At 34.8% G+C, this 27,506-nt stretch overlaps 2 protein-coding genes across 3 annotated transcripts in view; both read left to right on the top strand.

Annotated features, from left to right (window-relative positions):
* The window catches only part of LOC128026947 (neuroligin-3), a 197,254-nt gene that overhangs the window by 471 nt on the left and 169,277 nt on the right, over positions 1 to 27,506 (top strand). The window lies entirely within an intron of this gene.
* The window catches only part of LOC128026950 (ligand-dependent nuclear receptor corepressor-like protein), a 473,072-nt gene that overhangs the window by 421,123 nt on the left and 24,443 nt on the right, over positions 1 to 27,506 (top strand). The window lies entirely within an intron of this gene.

Raw genomic sequence — 27,506 nt, 5'->3', positions numbered from 1 at the left:
TCTTGTTGAAGTGAATTAGGCAGGCTGCGATGCCGGTAAAAGTAACAGGAGATCAAGATGAGGATCTCTTGCACTTGTTACTCCCCATCTGCACTGCAAGCGAGCGACGCGACAAAACTAGAACGCCCCCGGTAAATGCGCGTAGAAGAGCCAGCGTTAGAGCTTTCCATAGCGTCGCGTCGCGTCCGGTCGCTCGTAGCCTATTAAATAATAATAATAATAATAATAATAATAATAATAATAAGTGGTAGACTTGGTACCGACGTCAGGATTCCAGCCGCAACCTCTAAAGACGCGTCGCGCGCTGCACAGTTTCGTTGGTTTTAGTAGTTTTGTCGCGTCGCTACCAGATGGCGTGTCATTTTAAACGCATGTTGCGTTCATGTTATGGTGGATTCCATTACCAGCTGATGACTGGGTTTATATTCTCACGGAAGATGTCTATTGTAAATCCATTTTCAACATGTTGCAGTTATTTTCACAATTATTATTATTATTATTATCATACATACGTCAATTTAAATTGACACAATACATGTTGAAATCATGGGTTTTATATGTGTTACATATAAATACATGTTCTTAAAACATGTTTCATAAAATATGAATAAATGTGTAGCCTAATATATAAAAAAATAAATGTATATCTGGAGTCTGTAACTGATAACCATTTCCTTTATTTAAAAAAAAAAATTTTTTTTATTGAATTACAAAAAAAATTAATTGCCCTGCTGTATGACAAGTCTTTTATTTTTATTTTTATTACAAGTATGCCATATCGTCTCAACTAATATGATCTCATAAAAACTGCATGCATGAAAATTATAGAAGAATTTGAAAAATGTTGGTTGAAATAGTTCTAAATTGAAACTGTTTCCCCTTTAATTAGTCACATACATTCAACAGATAATCTTAATCTTAATTGGTTGTTTCACATGAACAAAATACTGCAACTTTCAGTGTTAAACTGCCGGTGGCCGCTCATATTTTCATTTAAAGTTTAAAGATTGGCTTTGCAGTTTTAATTTCAAGGACGAGGCTGTCAAACTGTAGTTTAAAAGACTTGGGAGACGATTTGCACTGAATTGCAAAGCATAGAGAGAGAGAAAGAAATAGAAAGAGAAAGAGAAAGAGAGATATGCCTTGGAGTTGTCATGGTGATTTGGTGAATAAGCAATTGTCCGTAAAAGCAACATATTAAAAGGGATTGCTGTTGCCATTCCCTATCAGTGAAGAGCATATTTCAGCGCTCACTTCTAGAAGGGTTAGAGTTGGGTTAGGGTCAGGCTTATTTCTTTGTGAGAAAATACACTGCACTTTAAGTGATTGTGATTGGTCCTAGTAGATGGTATCTCCAAAGAAAGCCTAATTCCGGAGCCCTGCCATTCACGATACTTTATCTTGTGTTTTACGAGGGAACCTATTTATGTGCTCTGGCATTTAGTGTCTTGAAGGATTATGCATGGTCCTGCTTTTGAATTTCCTCTCTTTACCAATGTCTTTATTTCTATTTTGGCCACGTACACTGGTATTTTTGAAGTAGCCGCTGATTTAAATCCATTCTGAATGACATATCTGAGTTCTGAGCTCTTTGCATCTTTGCGATGTCTGCCTTTAAGTTAACGAAACATGTCGTAAGAAACAGGCCTGTCTTTTTCAAATGGACTAGATAAATCCAGAACAACTGTGGCGATTTATTATGCACTTGCTGCTCTAGTGTATTTTCATGACAGTGTTATTTATTGTTAAGTATTATTATTCAAAATTTACAGTACAAGAACAGCCTGCACTATTAATCTTAAACACACACACACACACACACATTTTATTTATTTATTTATATTTACTTATTTATTTATTTATTTATTTATATATTTTTTTTTTTCAGGGAATGTCTAGAAATCTGTTATTTTTCTGAGCCTGCTGGCAAATTGTTTCTTCTTTTTTTTTTTCTCTCTTTTTTTTAATGGAATTAAGGGTAAGAAAATAAATATAAATTATATTTATATGAATTAAATATAAATAGAAAATTTGATAAATATAACATTCTTCATAACATTATTATTATTATTATTATTATTATTATTATTATTATTATTATTATTATTATTATTATTATTATTTGCTGTGATTTTGTCAAGTAGGGCATGTTCCTGGGTCTATATATGAATACTGTCAAAACATCCAGGAAAATTACTAATTTGGCAAATTCACTCTCAGCCATCTTTCCCCCGGTTTGATGTAAAATGATCAAAGGGATTTAGTATCATGGTCAATATATCTTGAACATGTTATGCTGCAAAACTCATTGCTAGCTGCTGGGTTTTCCTGTTTTCATTGTTACTACAATTTTCTATACACTGAATGACAGGAAAAAACTTTGATGTCATGCTTGAAAACAGAACCGGAAAGTCAAGTCAAGACAAGAAAAGTCTCATAACATCAATTCTGTCGCTGTAATCTTTCACTGTTAGATCAAATCAGGTGATCTGTTCTCCGAATCACCTTTATTGACCTCCATGGTTGAAAAACACTGGACTATTGCCATCACTCAGATGAAGGTCACTCAGAAGACTGCAATCTTCATCTGCCCCTGTGTTTCAGCTTAAAGTGTTTGAATGTAAAGTCCTGCAGAACCTGCTAGAGAACTGAACGCAAATGAGGACTGATGTGGTTTTCTGTCAATCTGAACGGAATGAATGTCTTGGAATTTTTTTTTTTTTCTCTCTCAGGGATGAGTAAACACTCATGCATCTATTTTGTTTTGCATTCCAGACATATTTCAAAGTGTTACATTTAATATCTTTATGAGTATATTAAATTTCACTCAGAAATCCCAAGAAAAACTAAAAAAAAAAAAAAAAAAAAAAATATATATATATATATATATATATATATATATATATATATATATATATATATTAATTGTAATTTTATTTTCATGACAATTAAACAAATGTATCCTCTAAATTACTAAAATGTGTTTGATATTTAACGTATTCATTTGTTGCATTCTCGTCAATGATGTACCCAAACTATACTGTATACTGTAATAAAGTACAATTAATTTTATTTAATCATCATAGCAGTGCAACAAATCATTTTTACGGAGCATTAAAGCAAAGAAGAGTATAACTGCATACTCAGAAGTTTATTATAAACTAATTTGTGGAATGCTAACATGACAAATAATTACATTTTAAATAATTTTACATTAAATTGATCAGTTATATGAATTTAATTTATGCCTGAAATACCGTATGTAAAAAATCTAAATAAAAAAAATGTATATTCAATTTAATGAAAAAAGACACCAGGCAGATGTCACCGATTGACCCTTTTTAAACAGAGACCTCAGAGGTTCAGACTGTGCAGAATAGTGATACACAATATGCTGACCATTTCTCTAGCAAAACTTATTTCAGTCAAGTTTAGTCAAGTGTGACGACGTATCTACGATCCTATCCAAATACAGTCCCTATATACTTTTAAACTATTTTAAAATGGATAAGTTTCTCTTTTTAACTCCAGCACAGCAATGATACATACACACATCAGTGCAGATAGCAGAAAAAGATAATAGGCTTGATTTTACAGATCATTTCAACTTCCATTTTCCTTTTGCTTTTATTCAGAGCTGAATTTAATAGCAGTCTGCAGGAAGTGAGCTGCCATTGCTCTTTGAAAAGACTGCTGGTGTGCACTAGGTACAACACAGTGTTTGTCTTTGTGCTTTAACTGGCATGTGAATGCGTTTTTATAAAGCACACACACATGCGCACGCTTAATAGCCATTTCAAAGATTTAATGCTGAGCAGCATCTCGAACGCATGTCTTTCAAAATGTCTCCTTGTGTCCTCCACAAAACCGTTGAGGTTTTCTGTCAACCAGACAGCTCGGCCCAGGCTTACTTCAGTGAAAAAGGTTTTTAAGAGCAGCTTTAGGCATTTGTCATGAAACTGTGAAGGAATTCAAATCTTTTCTAATAAACTAGTAACTAGGGGTGTGTGAGAACAGATTTGTTTAAAGGCTACAAGGGAAAATCCTGTTGGAAAGATAAGCCTACATATCCACTTCATATCAGTCTTGGCCAGCGAGATGCCACTAAAAAGCAACAGGAATGGAATCTAAATGTTCTCGACCAGCATTCCACTGACCTTGTCTCAAAAGATCTCTTATACTCCTATAAAACAGACTAAAGCACTGCACTTCCCAAAAGGACAAGGACTCCTTTATTCCCAGGCTCCTTAGTTCTGTTCTGTTTACCAAAGGGTTGGACAAGTGACCTCGCATCAGCTATTTTGTAATGTTATACAAATGTGAGCATTCTGCTTTTGTTCATTCACATGTTTGCAAGGTGCATCAAAAGTACAAGGTTACAGAGAAGGAAAAAACAAAACAAACAAACACAACAAACAAAAAGGAATCAATGGAAAGAAACTGAAGAGCTGTCTTTTTAACAATCATGGCCAGTGTCAGAATTAGATGGAATTAATAAAATGCCACTTAACATGTTAATGATCGTTAATCCAATCCAAGACGAATCAATGAACATCAGGAGATGCAGAGGAAAGACAACCCTGGTGGATTTTTGCAATATAGATATAGGATGACATTTGGCAACAAAACTAAAATATTTATTTTCCCTAGAAATGATAGTTAACGATAGTGTCTCGATCATGGACTTTTAGTTTGTTTCACTTGACCTATTTTCTGTCGTCTGTTGATTAGTTGGTTTAGTTCACCTGTGTAAGTGAATTATCCTCATTTGGTCTGTGTATTGAAGCTCCTCTGTTTCTCCTTTAGTTTGTCTGCTATTGATGTTGTTTTGCTGCGTGTTCCCTTTGCCTTTATGGATTATCATCTTTCTGGATTCTATTAAACTCTTTGTCTTAGTGTGCTTTTCCTCTACATATTGCATGACAGATAGTTAGTTATTGACTTTTTTTTTCCCTTTACACAAGGTATAACAACATCCCAATAGAAAAATGTATAATTTATTTATTTTTTATTTCCTTGTTACATTTGTAGTGGTGGTCAAAAATGACCAGCCTACAAAAATTGCTTAGAAATGTCTTGTTTTCCAAATATTGGATTTAGTCTTTGTCTAATTTTTTGGGTATTGACTGATCACAAGCTGTACAACTTGCTTATAGTTAACTTATAATAATTTATAGTCCAATTTATTAACTTTTATTTTAAATAGTTAAGTATTTGTGTATTTTATTATTAAACATATAAGTTGATTTATATGTAAGATGCCACAAAGTTCAAGTTGGCATAAACTACAAAGTTAGAAATTGTGAAGTTGAGTGCATTTTAGAATAATAATAATAAAAAGTTTATTTACTTCAATATTTTATTCAGTGTTTAAGTCAGTGTTAGTTTTCAATTTCTTTGTAATTGTTTGTGATATTTACTTGCAAGTGAAAAGTGTTTTACACCATTTTATTCAGTGTTTGCAAAATAATTGTAAAATTATAATTTGTTTTATTAATTAATGCATCATCATAAAAATAGGTTAAGGGGGTTATACGCTCTTCTGTATGCCACTTAACTGTGGTCAAATCACTGCATTGCTTAAAATGTTTATTCTAAAAGTGTGGAATACTTTCAGAGTATTTAATATTCATATATTTGATAAAGAATATGCATATAATATAGAAACTGTATGCTGTTGACAGAGAATATTGATTGCATCATCATTTAGCTCAATTAGTTCAGTCATTATTTCACATAAAACTCAAACAGCAGTGCTAGAGTAGACCTTAAATCAGTATGACAGCGTATTACACACACAGGCACTGAGAGCCTCTTATTGGCTGTTTCATGCTTAGAAGAGACGGCTCTAAAAATGCATCATGCTCCATCTATCTGGAGACACACAGAGAAAGAGAGAAAAAGAGAGTTAGCTCCATAATAGCAGCCTTCACCATTTTCTGATATATATGTATATGTATATATATATATATATATATATATATATATATATATATATATATATATATATATATATATATATATATATATACTGTGATGACAACCCAAAAGGGTGAAGAGGTTGATACTGTGTTTCATTTCTTTCATTCTTTATTTGATGTTAAGGACAGCACAGACGTTGGAGTTCTTTGGATAAATGAACAGAGATAAGGCATTGAGAGGCTGTTCCCAGAGGCTATCATTGAATCCTCAGGGCAGCCTTTTAAGGAGCTTAGTAAAAGCTGCTAGCAGGAAGACCATGTAGAATAGTGCAACTGGGCCACATCTGAACGCCTCCATCAAACCTATATGTGGGTCATGGCCATCAGGGATTTAATAGCAGTTCTTTTCTTCATCATTTGGTTAGTTTTATTAGGTTATAATGGGTTACACACTGTAACAAAATCTCTGTTAAATTTACAGTTCAAACCTGGCTGATTTGGTTGCCAGAAATATTCAGTGTGAACAAAAGTACAGTAACAAAAGTATGCAATCCTACTTGACATAGTAAAATTTGCTTTGCATTTAAACTTTACAGTTTTTTACCACCATCATCCATGGCTAATATTCATAAGATTATAGTGTTACGCATAGCTTTGCCTACACAGATACTAAACACACATGTAGCTACAGTAATGCAATAATAAAAATGAAGTAAAAAATGTAACAGAAAACATTTAACAAATTAAAATATGTGGTCATACTTTAGTTTGGGGAACAGTTATAGCTAACGACTAGCTATTAACTATGAATTTTGCCTCATTAAACTCCTAATTTACTTCTGATTAATAGTAAGGTAGGAAGGTAGTTGTTAAATTTTGGGATTTAAAACATAGTCATGCAGAATAAGACATTAACACATGGGCGTACAATATGCAGGGTACACAGGGGACATGTCCACCCAAGTTGAATAAACTGTAAATTCATCTCCCGCACTTTTTTTTTTCTTTTCAGGCAATAGTGTTCACCTATATGATTTTAAGGGCCGGTGTGCATGAATCTAGATTTAAATGTAAAGAGGAAAGATAGTCTGTGCATGACCTGACATTTATTTGTATCCAAAATGAGGGGATGTGAACATTATGGAGCACTTAACAATATGTATTTTGTAAGTACTAATAAATAGCCAATATGCTAGTTATATGCACACTAATAAGCAGCTAGTCAACAGTGACATTTGTCGCAAAATTTCTACCAAACATGCAAATATGAGGCAATTGCACAGAGACTTCTGGGAACATCTTTTTACTGAAATATGAAATTATACCAATAATGTTTGAAATTCCACCAGTATAAATCTATAATTACATCTATGAGTAAATCATTATCTTTAATAAATTAACTTGTTATTTTATGAACCAGAATAATTTAAACTCTGCCAGTCAACATAAAGCAGCTTACAAGAGGAAAATAAAGCACATTAAAAACTGTTCAAATCGTGAACTGAAAGGGAGCCAATTCTTCACATTTGAAATGTGCCTACAGTATGCTGGGAAGAAATAATACAAGTGATATAAATTTAATTCTGAAGTCAATGTCACTTGATTGCGTGTGTGACATAAATTTCAGTAATGGGTTTTCACCCTAGGAAAACAGTTTTAAAGGCCCCAGTGTTTCATGTCTGCAGCTGGGATCATGCTGTGTTTTCACATCCTCTTTTCTGTTCAGAGTTTTAAAGCAAGGTCAAGTTGTACATACAACACATTACTGAGGAATTAACATAGAAAAGCCACCAAGCCATGTCAAACAAGAGCTGAAGGTAGAAGGTCAGGCTGTCCTGAAGCCAGCGGACCTGTGAAGTAGAAAACTGGGTGATAAATGAGCACGTTATGTCGTGCGTATGTTAGCGGATTGAGACGCTAGCTCATGGAGAGTGAATGGCTGCAGTAATGCTGCGGATTATTGAAGTCTCTCCAGCTTTGGTCAGCCAGACCATTTGCTCCAGGGTTAGAGAGTGCAGATAGATGCATGCTGCTTGGTTTGCAGTGGGCAGCAGGGTTACCCAACACATCAATCCTGCACTCCATCACATACAGAGACTGTTTACTGAACACTTCCTCAGCTGTGATAGAAGTGGGAGGGTGAGACCTTTGAAGTAAATATGTGTTAAAATTACCAATGAGTCCATCTGCATTCAGCGGGTTTATTTGACGTATTTGCAGCATTAGGTGGATTGATATTTCTCTGAAGCACTCTGTAGGTGGATTGATATTTCCTAAGTCCAATAAGTGCTAATGCTATTATTACTATTTTACTACTGTAAAATATGATTGTAATTTTAACACTAAAAATGTATGCCAGTTCCCGCCTCCTTCTTCCTGTGATTATGAAGTTTTTACATTGTTACAAATATATATAAAGAAGATATTTTGAAGAATAATTAATTAATGCATTGACAGTATGCATTGACTTCCATAGTATGGAAATAATACCATGGAAGTAAATGACTACCGTCAAAATTTGAAAAAAGGAAAAAGTGGAGGGTGGGTAAATGATGACAGCATTTTCATTTCTGGATGATCTTATGTTGTTATGTTGATATTTTTTTTGCATTATTTTAGTTTCATGAGTTGTACTATGATAGTGTTTTGTATTTTTGTGTATTACTCTGTGTGCGTCGTCTATGTACTGTAAGTATGTATTTATTCATATTTAGTATATGACTTGTGAAAGGGCTAACTCAGGTGACCTTTGATTCATTATGACCTCCTCATTACCACCTGTTTGTTTGTTGTTAGTTTATTATAAAGGTACAAAGCAGTGTAATACTTCAGTAGGTGTATATTACAGTAACATTATTTTAGTTAGTAAAAATGGATTGTTATTGTTTTATTTTTTGTACCTACATTTCAAGGATGTGAATTCAAGCAAGGAACAACACAGCGGTGCGATGACAATCACTGAGATCAACATACTAACTTTTTTTTGTTGTTGTTTGTCTGCTTGTATTTTCCGAAATTATAAAAATGTAGTATTATGTATAACGTTCTGACCTTTAGAAGGACCTATAGACTTCAGTGAATCAAGCGTACACCCCATCTAATCTCCGTTCATTTGACGGTATTAATATTTAATAAATATATGGTGTCCCTCCAAGATTCTCGGAGATGAGCATGCAGAACCTCAACAGGATGATAATTTGCTTCACTTCCACATGCAAGATTAATACTTTTTGATAATTACACTGACCCTAATTTTGTGCCAGCATGACATTAATTTAGAGCACATATATTTTACCCTAAATGTAGGATCATTTCATCTCAAGTGCTCCTAAAATTCTTAAGTTGGTGGTTTTGAAATGTCGATACAAAGAGGTATACATTTACTGATTTTTCATAAAGCCAGATTTTTCTAAAGCAAGATGTGAGATTCAGTGTGACAATTTACGTAAGAAATTTTGCGACCATCTTATGTAGGAATTAATTCAGCTCGTTCCCCCATGAAGTTGAACTTGATAGTTTGTGGTTGGTAGCACTGATATGTCTTCTACCGAAGTCTAGCCTATTTTTAACTAAGGCCAGGTTGACAATGCCTTTTTAAAGACAGTCCTTGTCCTTTATGAAGCTTACAGCCCATCTGTGCACAGATGCTTCCTAAAACCACCTTGCTTATTAGAGTAGCTTGTTCCCCTGTGACGACATGACCATGACGCATTCCAGAATATTAATAAGACATTAATCTGTCACAAGCAAGAGCATGTAAATGAATGTGCGAAATGTGTTCTTGGTTTTCCTGATTAGATGGAATGATCTTTAGAGAGACGAGCTGCCCAGAATATGCCCTACATTTGGCACAGTCTGAAAATGGGATTGTGCCCCAAATTTCCCTAGGAAAATGTTTTAATATGAAATCAAAAAAAGAGAGAACGTATGCCAAAAATGAATAATCAATTATCAAACAACAAGACACACAACAAGATGCTACAACTGTTGTTTATATTTAGTTCTTAATAAACCTTAATAAGTTTGCATTGTCTTGCATGAAGATAGTTGCACGGGGTGAATCAGGATAGAATTGTAATTTTGGTGTGAACTATTCCTTTAATGTGTTCTTGGGTGTATTATAAATCTGTCTAATGAGCCATGGGTTCTTTAATTAGGTTACTTGCGTTGCTGCATATTGAATCTTTAATTTCGCCACATAGAAGCTTACCTCAGAATTGAGGTCATTTCAAAAATAGACGGCTGGTTTTAGTCCCTAAAAAGTCTACATGGATGAATTAGCCGTTGTGGGTCAGTGTCACAGCGGTCTGGGTGAAGGAGACAAGGAAATAGAGTCATAATGGGAAATTCCCAAGCCTCTGTGCTTGGCAGAGACAGCGCTCCGTGTCTGAGGAATGTTAGATTATGTTTGAATTGTCATCCAAAGAGCAGGCAGACCAGCTGATTTGTGTATCCGGCAATTTCTTTGCCAGAATCAAGCTAAATTGATCATTCTATCAGCACTTGCTTTGAAACATGTCATTTGCAAAAACAGAAATCAGGTGTTGTATTCTAGTCTGAAACGGCCGACGACCAAACCACGGATGTTGTTGTGTCATTTGCAGCGTGTGGCTATTATGTGTACGGCTTACCTTGCATAGGCCATCTCAAGTATGCGTAGGTGCACATGAGAGATGGAGTGTGAATTGGGGATTGAAGAGGCTACAAAGCAGAAAAGTGAAATGGAGGATGGGGAAAGAGGCTTTGAAGATCATAGCTAAGATGTAATGAGCCTCTTCATGTGCAAACAGTGGCAGGATCTGCTTGTATCTGTATATTTCCACATGCAGTGTGGCGAATGAATACAACTATGTGAAGTGCCGCATAATAATTCTTGTTTTAATTAAGGTAGTTTCATTTGAGAGCATGAGTCACATTTAAGCCAAGTTGGCAAATATAACCACACATTATTTTTCTTCATGTTCTTCTTCTTCTTTTTTAGCTGACATGAAGCAGCATTCAAAGGGTTCCCAAAACATCTACAGAAAATCAGTTTATAGATATTGCCATCATAGAGAGTAATGAAACTGTTTGGTACTAAGCATAATTATAATATTTGTATTCAGTACAGAATGTTCCATGATATTTTTTAATTGTATCAATTACTGTGCCATGAGATTTTTTTCTTTAAAATAACCTGCACTGACCAGGAAGAGATATGAAGCAGTAAATACGAGTATTTTGTGTGGATTATTTAAAATGTTTTATGTTAAAGTGTACTATATGTAAATCAACAGTCATTTTAAGCATTATGAAGTTGCACCATTGCCCAGGAGCTAGAATGCTTTATTTGTTCATCATTTATCTGCACAGTGAGAATGACTGTAGGAAATGTAAGTATATTAGAATAAAATGAGACACTTGTTTTCTTTAGTCTTGAAGAAATGAAGGCACTTCTGTCATCGTTTGCTCGCCCTCATGTTGTTCCAAACCTGTTTGACTTCTTTCTTCAGTGAAAGTAAAAAGCAGAATGTTGTTATAGACAGAATGTCAAGACTGACAGCTGCAGTCACCATTCACTTTTCTGTGCATTGAAAAGAGATGCAATGAAAATAAATGGTGACAGGAGCTGTCAGTCCTTAACATTCTGTCGAATATCTCCTGTTGTGTTACATGGAGGAAAGCGAGGTGAGTAAATGATGACAGAATGTTTATTTTGGGTGCGCTGTCTCTTTAAGGACGCTGTATTTTCACCCTATATTCCCTTCAGTGAACAGCACTCTAATCCCAGTTTTACTGGACATGTTTTCCTCGGTACAATCAGCAGATGCTCTTGATTTGCAGGGTAACTGACAAGCACAAGGTTCATCTTGTGTTCTCTCATTATACATGCTTTTTGCAAGGCGCACTCAAGATTTCTGTTTGTAGATATTTTCCGTATGTTTGAAACTGAACAGAGAGTAAACATGGTACTGCATCAATTAGCCAAAATGTTGTGATTTATACACAATATGATCAATATTGCAACAATAATTATTATAATAAAAAAAAAACGAAATAAAAGCAAAAGAAAAAATTATAATTTCATGTTTGTTTGTTTTTTTATGTTACAACTGTAAAATTACAGTATTAAAATCTATGGTTGTCTTTATTTCTTTATTTTCAAACATGAAACCATCAAACATTAATTTCTATGAAAACACCCATGGATCATGAGCTAATCCTTATATACAGGTCTGCAGATGAATATATCTCAGAAGAACAATGTTCAGTATTATCCAGACAGTAAGATACTATTATTTTAATAGTCATTGAATGGGAAATGTTACCTGTTTTCATATATTTAAATAAAAGGGTGATTCTTTTAATAAGTACCGTTTTCTTTACTCGTCTAATTTTTGCAATCAAGTCAAGGCCATTACTTACTTTGAGTAGTAATTGATTTATTTGTTCAAATCTATTGCATTATCAATACTGATCTAGAAAATCTGATCGAGCACATTAAACTCTGTTAAAATGTAAAGTTGGTCGTAGTGCCGTTCACTTAATTAAGGCGAGACACTGCAGGCAAAAACAATGTTTTTTCAAGCACCTGTCAATTTTGAGATTTTGGGCTTTTTGGTTTTTCATAAAGTGCTTTTTCAAACTAGTGGAAGGAAAACATCCAAAAGACACTGTTAAGTGTTTCTTTTATAGCACTTTATCTGTTTGTGTCAATAGATTTCAATTACAATACATATTTTTAAAGGCTGTTTTCTCAAAATGAGTTTTTTCTTCAACACTGAGCCATAAATCTCAACTTCAGTAGCACGTACACACACCAAACTTGACATTTTTATTCCTGTCTGTATTCTGAAGATTTTTACAGAGGGATTTGTTCATATATATTTTCCTTGATTATATACAACATTTTATTCCCCCCAAAATTGTGAAAATATATTGTTTTCTGGCTGTTCAAAGTATTTTCTGAATTATGGAGTGACAAAAAAAGATAACCAGAATTCCCTCTGTAAAAACATTTGACTCTAATATGTCAAAAAAATTAAACAAAAAATATGAAACTGACTTCATCTAGTGTTCAGATTTTTGTACTAGAAATGTATGCAAATTAGCACATATTTCATTAAAGAATGCCTCATTTGCATATTTAAACATAACATTTTTGAAAACTTGTAATACAAAAAATGTTTGCAATAATCAATGTAATCAATCAACTGGGTAAGTAAGGTGATAACTATTAGATATTTTTTTCCCCTATTCACCTGCAGTGTCTCGCCTTAATGCCTCATCTGCGTTGATCTAGGTGCACATTTAATACTGAATTAGAAGCACGTTAACTGCATGACTTCATTGGCACTGACACAACTATAGGTTAAAGAGATTAAAATACGGGTACGTGAATCAAGAGGTTAAAGTATCAGTTTTGATGTTAATATTTATTCATTATACTGTTGAGCTTGACAGTATTTTTCTCTCTTGTTATTTCATAGAGTGCTCCAAAGTAGACTGAGAAAGCCAGAGTCTCAGGTCAGCTGTGAAAAAGTGAAAATGCATGTGCCCTGTGTTTATCAGTATCCTTATGTCCATTGGGTAAAAATAAAAGCTAAATAAAAGTACAAATTAATTTGTCTGATTCTCTAAGGTTTCTATAGGTATCACGATATATCAGTGCATTGTGATTTTTTTTGGACACAATAACCGTGGTGTGAAAAATCAGCCCTAATATATGTGTGTGTGTGTGTGTGTGTGTGTGTGTGTGTGTGTGTGTGTACTCTCTGAAATACATATGGTAAGTATTTCAGAGTGAATTATAAATACTCTATATATAATTAAATCACAATTTTGTAATCGCACTAAGCAGTGCAACCTTATGGCACTGTATGCTATGTTGCATTTTAGAGAAATAAAATAATTCCTGCTACAATATGCATACTTCCTAAAGACAGTACGCAATAAATAATAATAAAAGTACATCAAAAGAGTATGATGATACAATACTTAGTATTCATAATGCTGCAGGCGATTAAAACAATATGTACTGCTGAGATTCTGAATAGGCTGAAACATTAAAAAAACAAACAAACAAAAAAACAAAACACATAATATCTGGAAAAGCGCATTTGTTGGAAATGCACCTATGATGCCTAATAATGTTGTCAAATTTAGACAGCTCAGTAATTTTTGGTTAGAGCTAGTATTCAGTGCTGTAGGTCGTAGAACAACTGCTTAAAACCACTTCCTAAAAAAAAAAAACTTACAGTGCCAGAGATGATGCGCTCAGTTTATAGAGCAGACCACGAAAATTTCATTACAAATCTGCTTTGAATACATCCCCATTTCCTCTAATAGAATACTTGGATAATCTGCTCATAGACTTTAATGTTGTCAGACGTATCTGGCATCATCCTTTCTTTGACCCTTGTGTGACCCAGTATCCAAACCACATATGGCCTGACAAATGCTTTTCATTTCGTGGAGATGCTTTTACCTTGAACAGGAAGAGTCTGAATAGATGAAAACATGCAAATACTCGGGTGCAGTTTCTTTAAAGCCAAGAACAACCGAAACATTTGCACGTTGGGGTAATTCTGCAGGAATCTCTCTTATTTCGACACAAGGACATTGTGCCCTACAGTGACGATTGGTACTCTTGTGCAAATACTTAAAGATGCCTGTGAAATTGTTCAAAGTGCATTTATTCTAAGCATGCAATATGTGATTCAACCCATTCTACAAGGGCAGTCAGAGCTTTTGTTGGCAACAGTTTATTGAAATAGGAAGTAGAAAGCACATAATGTGTGTGTTACCACAAAAGATGTAGAAACATGTGACATGGCTCCCGAGGGAATGGCATTCTTTGTCTGTTTGTGGCCCACTTTCTTCCCAACGATGTCCAGTGGTTTATTAAAGTGAATGAATGGAGATGAAAGCTTTCCAGAGCATCTACAAACAAATCACCAATCCATGGTTCATCAGATGTTCGAGATGCATTGAACAATTCTGATCTAAACTTCTACATTTCTTTCAAAATGTCAAGAGGCCAAAAAGGCACTATATACAAAGATTTGCCCAGCTAGAGTATTCACTTTTGAACTTTCAACCCAGTCTAAACGTATTGTGCCTATCTTCACAAGCTTCTCGAATGAGGAAAAGATACGTTGTAATGGTTTCACCTTTAACTCAGCAAATATAAGAGAAAGCCACCAACGATCAGTGACAAATTTCCTAAATCCTACGCTGATGCTGAACGTTAAGACAAACGTTAAGACAGTGGTACAATAAAACAGAGCCATCATTTTAATCTGGCAAGCTCACACAACCTTCCTCTCAGATTTACAGCGTCTGATGCCCAGCAGCACCAAATCTTCCGAGCAGGGTTGCCACATCTATTGGTTATATATAGTTAGTGGGAAGAGAGGCAAATGTGCATGGATTACATAAACATATCACCCATCTGGGATATTTGTTTTCTCACCTATCATCAAATTACAATGTGTTGCTATGAAATATGGATTCAGGAGGGCATAAAGCATTCAAACCCCACGAGCATTTTCTCACGTCTGATTTAAATATGCATGTTTGCATTGCTCTAATGCAGCTTCAGTGATGCATAGTTCACAAGCAGGGAACAAACGGTAGCTAAAAGGGATCTTTTCATATTGGATTTACAGCTGGATATCAGTCTGTGCTCTATCTGCATCTCTTTGCACTGTTTGGAGAGCAACAGGATAGATCAGTATTGCATGTGTCTTACTGTCCAGAGGTATAGAGATCTTCAAGACAAACACATTTGTAGAAGACTAAAATTTGTCATTTGCTTTGTTCCAGACATCGTTTGTTGCCGTTCCGTTGCCGTTCATACATCCTAACCCTCATCTAACCTCACAGTGACCCACTTGTAATGCTCCACATAAGCAGCAACTCACATGCAGCACACCGTGAGGGAGACTTGTCTTATTCCCTTTGAGTTAATGTAGCATGTTGCTAAGCTGACAGCACAATGCACCCGTTCTCAAAATTATTATAGGTAAAATAGCTTGTAAACAACACAGAACATTTTTTTTTTTTGCAATTGAGACTTTTAGGTTTTCAGTGGAAAATAAGTAGACCTAATGGAAATTCTCTCCCATAATCTGCCATTTTGGATTTATTTTCAGCCCGAGTTTGTTGCAAGATATAATGGGATTGATATAAAAGGATACTGTACGAGGCCTTCGAATTTAGCCCAAATGAAGTTTTTTAGGCTACCCAGGCTCATTGGAGATACTTTTCTGCCAAACACACACTCACTCATACAAAAATACCTTAAAAATAGCACATATAGATCCTGTACAAATCATTGCAGTTTTCAGTGGAACTCTTGAGACAGTAAATCTCAGACAACTTTTATTCAGTTTCACACAAAGTATGATTTACAGGGCAAGAGTTAAAAAGCCAAAGCCTTTTTTTTCTCTTTTTTTTTTTGCAAAATTCATTGCACAATATTATGTTAATTTTTAAGATGCTGCAAGATTTTAAAACTGATACTTTTTGAATGTTATTGTCACATACCCAACTTCATATGTATGGGTTTTCTATTGCAGTAGGAAGCAGCATAATTAAGTTGACTTTTGGAGCAGACTTGCATTACACAGAATTTCCACAACAGGGAGCAAACTGTCTTGAAGTTTTTTGTTCTCATTAATAACAGCTGTGGTTTCTGTGAGATTAGGTTTTTAATAAGTTGAAATAATTTATTTATTAGACGAGGTACAGTGAACATGGAGGCATATTGTCTTGATTAATATCTTAATATCTTTGCTCATTTTCTTGGTATTTCACACAGTGGAGGCAATGTGACCTTTTTTGTAAGTCTTTTGTGTTTGACCTCCTTTTTAAGTGCCTTTCCCCTCCATTGCCAGATACTTACAGTACATGTTTATTTTTGTTATCTTTTTTAGAATATTTCTATCTGCATCAGAGCCATGTCCTATAATCTGGCTCATGTAACTTCCTGATCCTGTTTCCATTCATCATTTTTAGCCGTCAAAAAGGCCAAAGATATGTTTTCATCTGTATCCAACTTACACAAGCTCTCAGCTATATGCATTGCTTCTTTTAAAGACTGAAGGCAAACTTTCATTTCAGATAAATGTGATTAAGGAAGAAAACTGCACTGAACAAGAACCACAGAGAAGATATAATTTCAGACAGAGATGAACATCCTCACTAACGTGAAATATTGTGTTTACATTTGGCAGCTGCTTTTGCCCACAGCAACTCTAAGTGCATTCAGAGTTTACATTTAGTCAGTTTTTTGTGTTCCTGGGAATTGAACCACTGACCTAATATTGCTAGTGCAATGCTGTAGCAACTAAAGGAATACTAATAATGAAAATGGTGTCATAATTTGCTTACTCTCGTCATTCCAAACTTGTATAGCATCCACTGTGGAAATATATGTGATTTTTTTTCCCCCTTTAACCAATGTCAACTACCAGAAAAACAGAATAGATAAGAACAGAATAGATAAGAACGGATTTATTCTCATAGAGTGGCAATGTGCTTGAACCATGAAATCTCTTTGCCAAAATGATGAAACCAATCCATTGCATGAAAAAATATAATCAAAATGTTCTCCTCTTGGTTACTTTTTAATTCTTTTTCACTTGCTGACTGGAGCATTTCAATAAAGCAGGTGTATATATTCAGCAAAGCCATAATTAAAGACTCATAAATTACCATTTTACAGAATAATTTTGCTTCTTGGGAAACGTTTGTAGTCCGTAGTATTTATTTAAATGAGTATGCTAAATTCATATTTTCAGTGATCGCTCACACCGCTGATAAAGAAACTATTCCAAAGTAATTAAATGGGGAGGCTTGAATGCTCTGGGTCATGATAGCAATATTGGCCATCTTTAACTCCACCTGTTTTATTAGTAATATAGCAAATAGGATTATTTCTCAGCTAGCGATCATCTCACTTTGCTTGAATACCATGAGAATTTAATCATATATCATTGTGGCAACTGTCAGCTTTGTTATTTGCTGTACTCTCGTACCCTTGGGGATAGTAAAAGTCCCATCTGTGAACCTGTCTTCCTAAAGCAGAGGCATCAGTTTTGACGTATCACCTGCAATGCAGGTCTTTTTTAACATGTCTGATTCTTAGCTGTGTCTGCGAAGACAAGCAATGATATTACTGCCTCCTATATTTAGGATTAATAATATGAAAAAACCACTAACCTGTAAATGTTACCAGGTTGACCAGCATGAATGATGCCTCAAATTTGTGCTTTTACTCTTCTGTGTGATTGTGCTTTCACACAAGTAAAACATTTAATAAATAAAATAAAAGCATACATGCATGCATGCATACATAATACAATAAAATAAATGAAATACATTCAGAACATCCTAACATTCACATGTCAATTAGGCAAATTTTCCCCAAAAAACTATAATTACCATAATGCACTTTTTTCTTGATGGTGATTCTCATCAATTCAGCTGTACAGTACAGTATTTTAAATTAACTGTGAAAGGAATCTTATTATTTCTTGTGCTTTCAGCTTTGTTATTTCTATTGTGTTCTTCTAGGTACCTCTTACACTGCAGTGACAATAATTATATGCTGTTTGTATAATGCAAGTCTGATCGGATGGTGCAGTTGTTTGTTTGGGGAGCAGTGCTTACTGTCCACTGTGAGTATAGTGTATGTCATTGAACTAGTTAGATGTGCAGCATTGCGTGTGTGTGTGTGTGTGTGTGTGTGTGTGTATAATGACCAGCAGAAGACGGTCGTGAGTGCTGTGGTGTACACTCAGGAGTCAGGAGTCAGCAGTAATGATAGTGCAGTCTCCTGCCCATAGAGATGGTCCTAAAGTGCTTTCAGAGAACATACAGCACAACAATCATAACTTATATTAAGCTGTTATGCTGTGTTCAGTCTGTAGGATATATCCACTGGATGTCAAATAGGCATCAGATCTCACCAAAGTTTCGTAGAGTACTGTTTGTGTGTGTATGTTTTATTTTCATCAGAATTTAAAGCTGATGCATCAAATGTTACTAATGTATTACATTCTCCATGTTTTAGTTATTAATTATCATGAAAATAATTTCAGAAAGCCAAACATCATAATGTTTTAGGTAGGTTTTATGACTTCAACCCAGTATCCAATTAGATTTTTTTTTTCAAGACCTTATTTCCATGGCTCATAACCTTTCCTCAAAAGAAGGAAAGAGAAATGTAGTAATGTAACAGTGCAGTGACAGATGATGCATAATTTATAATGGCTTTGGCAGTGCTGTGTGTTTGGGTTGCAGTGCATAAATCAAACACTAGTTCTCTGGACACATTTGGCTATAGCCAATCATGACTGGAATTAGAGGGGCGATACATCTGTTTGCCTTTTCAAGTAACACCAATGTTCTTTGCCCTTCACTGAGACCCTAATGTTCGCTCACTGAATTTGATTTCCAATAACTCGCATGGGTGAGTTTTGAACTGGTCTATTATTTAGTTTACTGTGAAATTGAACGTTGGTTAGAGCCAGGACAGCAGTTGTACATGAAAAATAAAAATAAATGGATTTAGACCTTAGCAAGTGCTATGAAAAAGTTCTAAAAATGCTGCATGCTGTCTTGACATAAATCTTCCTGAGCTAACAGGCCAATCAAAGTATGCTTCAAAGGAGTTTACTTAACATTCACGTAAAGCCACAAATGAAATCAATTTCATGGTGAAATGTCATTGGCCACATCTATGGCCATTCACACTTGTGGTAAAATGCTTTATCACTCACACTACTCACAACACAGTCTTTGGCCTGAAGCAATATTTTTAATTAAAGACATTTAGTCAATAAATAACAGTACTCAGACATCTATACAAGCCATCCCAGTCTGGCATAAAAAAGCAGCTAATGCTGAATTAAAAGTTACAGTAATTAGAAATGTTAGGTTTGAATTATGGCTGGCTTATAAGTGATGTTGCATCGATATCCCGATGTAATTTATGTTGATTGATGATAATTAGCTCTGGACATTTTTACTCAATATGGATTTGTATTTATTTGACAAAAAAATAAAAATGCAATTTTTTGTTGTACATTAATTGTTATTTTCCATTGCATTTTAAAGGATTGATTAAATAGTTATAGTTTTATTTATTCATTTTTTATGATACATTTGTATTAAATCATAAATCATTAGAATTCTCAGAATTCCCAGAATTCTCAGGGACTAACAAACTAGGGCTGCACGATATATATATATATATATATATATATATATATATATATCAACATAAAATATGGCAATGTGGCTTAATGCGATGTGCAGACTGCAACGTAATTCAATTTTTATGAAGCGCAGTGTTGGAGTGTGTTTCATGAATGATACAGTGTTTTGACATCTGAGAACAAGAGCTTGGTTCATTTACTGTATAAACTTAACTCCAACAAGGACAATCTTAGTATAGATTAGGGAACAAATACTGTATTCACGGTTAACTATGAGTTTTCCCTCAATAAACTCCTAATTTGCTGCTTATTTATTCTAAGTAAGGTACAGTAGTAGTTGTTATAGTTCTGTAGGTTTGTATTGGGTAGGATTAAGGTACGTATCTGGAATATGGTCATGCATTAACATATTGATTATAAGTACTATTCATATATAACAGCCAATATGCTAGTAGTTTGCATGCTAAAAAGCAACAAGTTAACAGTTAGTAGTGTTCCCAAACCTTCTGTAATAGTGTTACCAAAATCTCCCCTGCATCTTGATTTCATCCATATTTTTGAATAATTAAGCACTATTCAAATGTGATACCTTTTTTGCTTTTGAGTAGATGTTTGAGTTTTAATTGAGTACCAGCTTGGCAGTACCCACACTCTTACCTAAGTGTCATTTCCCTGTACTTTTTACACCCCTGCTGTGTACATAAAAATAGAGGAACTCACTGAATCCATCACATGCCGGATTCTTGAGTACTCTGCTGATTTATCCGTCAAGCGCTGGAGCAGTCAAAATGACCCAAATGCACATCCCTGGCACACTGGCTGTGTCTTAGTTTTGGAGTTGGTGCCGTCTCCACTTGTGGTGTGATGGCTGCTCCTGTCGTATGAAGGCGTAATCAGTGCTGTTACTCGACAGCCAAGCACAGGATGGAGTTTGAATGAAGACAAGGGAATTCTTGCAAATCCCCTGCTGGCACACTTGTCTCCACATTAACCAGCTCAACCCAGCGTATTGCCTGCCAGCCCATTAGATTCACTCATATTCTCCCGGATATTTCAGATTAACCTTTTTGAGAGCTTTTGGGACAACCAAAAATCCAGCATCAGAATCGGTGGCCACAAGCAGTGAGCAGCCAACGCATGCGATATCTCTGCTTGAGGTGTTTGTTAATCTGGAATGAATTATATTGGCTTTAACAGCAGTTTTTATGTTATGCTAGATTTTTATGCTAGAATACTCGTCGTTTCATTCAGCTTCTTTTCTTGCAGGTGTTAGATATTGTTAGCATTCAAGTTCTGTTTAATGGCAATAAAAAACATGACAAGGACATTTTTTTCCCTGCAAAATTGATTGTCAAACCTTGTCAACAAACAAGGTGCAAATAACGTCTGAATATGAATTATGTTGTTTACAGCAAGATCTTTGATGAAGACTGCAAAACTGAATGAAATAATCAAAATGAAATCAGACAGATTCAGGAATACTCACCCTAGGCGTTTTGAACTGCACTTGAGTTCATTTGACCCCCAAAGCCCAGTTTGTTTGACTAGTTTGAGCGCTCTGTCCCTGGCCCGGTTGGAAGAGGTTGGCTAGGGCACAGTTCGATTGGGCTCTGACACGGTACGCAGTGTGAGCACTAACTGTGCCGGAACATGGAACAGATACTATTTTGTGTGTGATACTGTCAATATTGCGACCGCAGGTGTCTATTACAGACAATCAATGGTTAAAAGCCCAAAGAAATGTTCATTCTACTTCTGTTTGTATTAGACATGGTATTTTGCAGTTCAAGGTGCTTCACGGATTGCATTTATCCAAATTAAAGTTGTCAAAGATGTTTCATTCCTTAGCCCTTCTTGTGATAGATGTTCATAAGGGCCAGTCTCTCTTGGAAATATGTTTTGGAATTGTCCTCACATTGTGACCTATTGGAACTAGGGCCAGGACTCGATTGAAAAAATTAATCTAATGAATTAGAGGCTTTGTAATTAATTAATCGGAATTAATTGCATTTTAATCGCATATAAATATTTGACCTGAGAACAGTGAGAAGTAATTTTTTTTTCACATGGATTTATAGTATACCATTGAATAATGACTGAATACATAAGCTTAAGCAACAAAATATTGTCTAGCAGACCAGTGCAAATTTTGCCATGAAGTGTAGCAATAGCATATTTAGAAACAATTTAGAAATAGTACATTTCAGAAATTCAGAAAGCTTATAGGTGCTGGAACCTTCTGTAAAGTGTTTTTTTTTAAGTAAAACACAATACTGTCAATTACATTCAGAACATTGGAAACACTGACTATTAGAAAACATCTCTGTTGCTTCAGAGGCCACACCATACTAAGTCCAACTCTCAATAACCTTGGCCAAAACAATAAAGAGTTCAACATAAACTGTTGCACCACCAAAATAATACATAGTTCAACATAAAGTGTAAAGTCCATGCTAGCTGCTATATGTTTTGCGTTGAGGTGATACTTTAGGTTCGATGTGCTGCGGTAATATGCGAAGTGCAAACGCTAGTTGGTGCTCCAGTATAATCAGTCTGCCGAAACTCATCCAGTGAGAAACGTTCCGCAGTGCAAAAATAAGTTATTAAAAATGCGGGATTTTTTTTTGTAATTAATAAATCTTAGTTAACGCGTTATTTTTTGGGTAATTAATTAATCTCAATTAACGCGTTAAAGTCCCGGCCCTAATTGGAACACTATATTTCAAACCCTTTCCAAGATTTTGAAAAAAACTGCTTAAGCCAGAACCAATTTCGGCTCTTTTTGGTGTGAAACCTGTCAATGTACAACTTTAGTATACCCAAAACGGCATGGTTTGTTTTGTGACCTTGTTAGCACGGAGATTGATTCTCTTGTGTTGGAAACAAAAAATGCCCTCTGCTCACTCAGCTTTAATGAAAGACATAATGGGTCATTTGAAATTGGAGAAAATTAAAAACTTGTTAAGGGGGACGTCTGAAATATTCTATTCAATGTGGCAAACTTTCATAGACTACTTTGGTGAGAATGTTTAATTGATTGGCTTAGCATGGAAATAGAAATGATGCCCTCTGATGTATGTTGTTTGTTATTGTGTCTTTTTCTTTCTGTATTTGATATGTAAAAAACCTCAATAAAGATAATTATAAAAAATAGATATATATATATTGCGACCGCAGACATATTATAATACTACAACTACACTACACTTTAGTTTTTACCCTTAAAAAAAAAAACTAAACTAATAAAATAATACTAAAAAAAAAGAAAAAAAAAATACATACAACAGGAATTAAAACAAGACCACTGCAGGCCCTCATGACTGTAAAAAAAAAAAAAAATGTATATATATATATATATATATATATATATATATATATATATATATATATATATATATATATATATATATATATATATATATATATATATATACATATACATACATACATACATATATATAATTTATTTATTTTTAATTCATTAAACACATTTTTTAAATGAAAATGAATCTTTCTTAAATTTGAATCTTTTTAAATTGAATCTTTTCTTGAAATGGTTGGTTTATTAAAAACATTTTAAACCAACATGAACACAAAGAGAACATTAGCAAAGAATGTCCAAGTTTTAAGCTAGATTTTAGGAGATTTTTTTTTTTCTTCTTGTATCTGTTACTGACTCATTTGTGTATCAAACTTGTTTTAAGCATTAAAGCAAAAGGCTCTTGTTTTTAGCTTTATAATCATAAATTCAGTCAGGTATGTCTAAGCTTTTGACTGATGGTGTATTTGCAGCGTGGTTTGTCAATCGCCTTGAGCGTGTTTCTGTAATTATTGGTCTCAGCATTAAATGACAAAATGGATCACCTCGGTGCTTTGGTGTACTCAAGTCTGTTGTTAGCTCATTGGCCATAACATTAATTATATTTACATCAACTCCTAGCAGCCCTCACCCCCATTCTGCATCTGTTGTCAAGGCAGTATCTTGTCTCTCAGAACCCTTTCCATTTCACGTTGAACAATGTCGCTTTAATTACTATAATTAGTTTTGTTGTGTTTTAACTCTTGACATAACTAATTTTACTCATTATACAGTAACAATTTTGTGGTTAGATCTTTTATATTACATGCCACCGTAAATGCACCATCTCATCAAAGCTCTGCCCACATAAACACTGAATAAATAAGAGACAGGGAATATTCCATCGCTGAATTAGCACAAGATGCACTGCTGTTGAACTGCAAGTATATCCTCCTCCGTTGTCGGTGAGCAGACCGCACTAACAGTGTGCTTCAGCCTCAGCATTGGGTATTTCTCCCGCAACATGTTAATGTTGTCATGGTAGGTCGGCTGCAAATGTCAAGGCACATCTTGCTATTAATAGAGCTCTAGTTTTACAGTCAACATCTGGGTCACAGTGTTTTGTTTTGTTTTTGTTTTTTACCTAATAGCAGTTAATTCACGTGTACCCTTCAAAATCCAGTTTATGTTTTTGACAACACACTTTACGCTATGCAAATTTGAATAGATAGACTCTAATAACCGCTTCTGAATTAACGCTGATTCCTGCTGCTAGCAGAAACAAGGCTCATGTGTCAGAGGAATAACAGTGCCAGTCCAATCAGAGTCTCCATACTAAGATGGAAATACACACATAGCAAACAAACAATTTAATATACAATGGGCTCAAAATCAACTATCACTCCAAGTATAGACGCCACTGCTTGTCACAGACTTGTAGGCTGTAAAACAAAATGGTGTAGCTGTTGTTAATTACCCCAGATGAACCAACTGTAATGGTACTGCATGCTTAATTCAGAAAACAGGCAAAACATTGTGCATCCCATCGTCTTCAAAGGGGCCACATGCATGATACAAAGCAAAAAAAAAAAATATATATATATATATAAATATTTATAAATATGCCAGGTAAAGTTGACCTACTGATGAACTGAGGAATTAGATTCAGTTGCTGTTTAGCATTTTCCCTGAGGAAATATTTGTTAAATCCTTGCCAGTTTATATAATGGGGACACCATTAATTAGCAGAGCCAACTGAGAAGCAGTGTGCTCTGACATCTAATGAATATTCACTTTTCTGCCTGTTTGTGTTTGAATATTATAGAATAGTAGGTGATGATCATCATAGTGAAACACTATGTTTCACATCGCACCACCTCAGCGAAAGCTAAAATTTGCTTTTCTCTGCCTGTTGTTGTACTGTAATTTAATCAGAGGTGTCAAGTAACGAAGTACAAATACTTCGTTACTGTACTTAAGTAGAAATTTGGGGTATCTATACTTTACTTGAGTGATTATTTTTCAGCCGACTTTTTACTTCTACTCCTTACATTTTCAGGCAAGTATCTGTACTTTCTACTCCTTACATTTTAAAAATAGCTTCGTTACTGCAATTTCATTTCGGCTTGTCATCATTCAAAAAAAAAAAAAAAAAAAAAAAAAGACCTATCCAGATAAATCGCGCCATCCGGATGGAGTGAATTTGATTGTGGTTGGATGAGAAGTATAACCATATACCATTCCGACACCCTATTGGTCTGTACGCGATCCATCGCACCTGCACGTGACACATCACAGTCCAGCCAGGACATAGACAGTTTTGGGTTCGTTTATCAAAAAATATATTTCTTTAAAGTAGGGTTGGGTATGGAACCGGTATCCGATCGCCTCAGAGTCAGTCCGCTTAAATTTCACATGAAACCAGCGTCAGACCGGTCTCCTCCCGTCTTTCAGCGCGCTCTTCAATCCGCAGACCGCGAACGGAGCAGCGCATGCGCACTTAAACAAACAGAGGACACAAGGTATGTGTTTATCGATAGATTGTTAGAATATCCATATCTGTGCAGTTCTTTGTCATAAATACAGTTTACAAAAGGTCACGAGGTAGCAGTCGGTTTCTCATCTGTAAAGTTTTAGCTCATCACACCACAGCCGTTTCCTCCAGCGAAAATCTAGCCCTTAACACATATGAACGAACACATACTTTAATTACACTTACTTAAATATACTTAATTTAATCATACGTACTTTATGCATAAACTACTGTGCAAAAGTCTTAGACACGTTAGTATTTTCACTTAAAAGAATGGTGTTCGGACAGTTATTTATATATTTTGCTGTAGTGTGTCAGTATAAAATATCAGTTTACATTTCCAAACATTAATTTTGCCGTTGTCAGACTGCTTGTGCATTCAAAATCGCACTAGATTATTATTAAAATTAATGGCAAACTGATATTTCCTACTGACACACTACAGCAAAAGATATAAATAACTGGCTTAAAACCCTTTTTGGGGAGAAAATACAAATTTTTCCATAAGACTTTTGCACAGTACTGTATTTTAAAAACGACATTGTTGCTACTTTATAAAGAATGACCATACAGTAATTCACAGAACTGATTTAAGACAGTGACAGACAGCAGTCATGTTAACTTTTATATCAGAGTGAGTGACAGAGATACAGTGGAAACATTATGTGTGGTTTTGTATTAAATAATGACCCAGATTGTGAAATACATTTATTAGCCTTAGATTAAGGGAAGCACAACTTGCACAACAAGCTATGGATTTATTTTAAATATTTGTAATGTTCTTTAAAGTTATCCATAGTTTTTTTGTGGTTCTTTTTTTTTAAAGTATCGGTTCAGGCACCGTTTAGGAGCCGGTACCGTTTTAAAAGTATTGAAAAGGCACTGGACCCTACTTAAAAGTTATTATTTCTCACTGGCTCATTTACCAAATGAGTGCTTTTTCTTCGTCCTCCACAAATTAAGCTACTTTAGGTAGTTCAGTAGCGAGACATTTTAATAAATTAGTGTTTTCGATTGACAATGTTGTGATAAGAAGGCTATACCAACTTTGTAACTCATTCCCCCCCGAACACTGGACATAGCAGATGTATGTACCAAATACAAGAAGCTATCAATCAAGAAAGTATCAGGATTATGATTTCTTTTTCAGTTTTAGTTTTTGAATAATCACTTGGATTAATCATTCATTTTGACAGCACTATAATGTTTACTGTAAATAGACAACCATACAAGTGTAATTGTTACTAAGCCTGCACCAATGTTCTTGTCCATTGCCCTCAGATTCCTGCAGCTAAGCTTGGATGTACATAAACATTCCATTAAAAGTTATTGATGACAAGCCTCTGAAGTTTGACTTTTTGCACCATAACAATACTTATTGGCAACTAGTCATCATATCTCTAGTCCTTTAATGTATTTGCATTGTACTAAAGTGCGTTCATTTTAAATGGGCATATATGCGGCTGAGGAAGACCTGAAGGTCGAAACGTTGCTTGATTAAATTCCTCTGGAGCAGTAGTTTTCAGTGTTCAGACTTCACTTCTTTA

Source organism: Carassius gibelio, chromosome A14, assembly GCF_023724105.1.
Source record: "Carassius gibelio isolate Cgi1373 ecotype wild population from Czech Republic chromosome A14, carGib1.2-hapl.c, whole genome shotgun sequence".
Lineage (NCBI taxonomy): Eukaryota > Metazoa > Chordata > Actinopteri > Cypriniformes > Cyprinidae > Carassius > Carassius gibelio.
The sequence above is the reverse complement of the archived record's forward strand: the minus strand, read 5'-3'. Positions and strand labels throughout refer to the sequence as shown.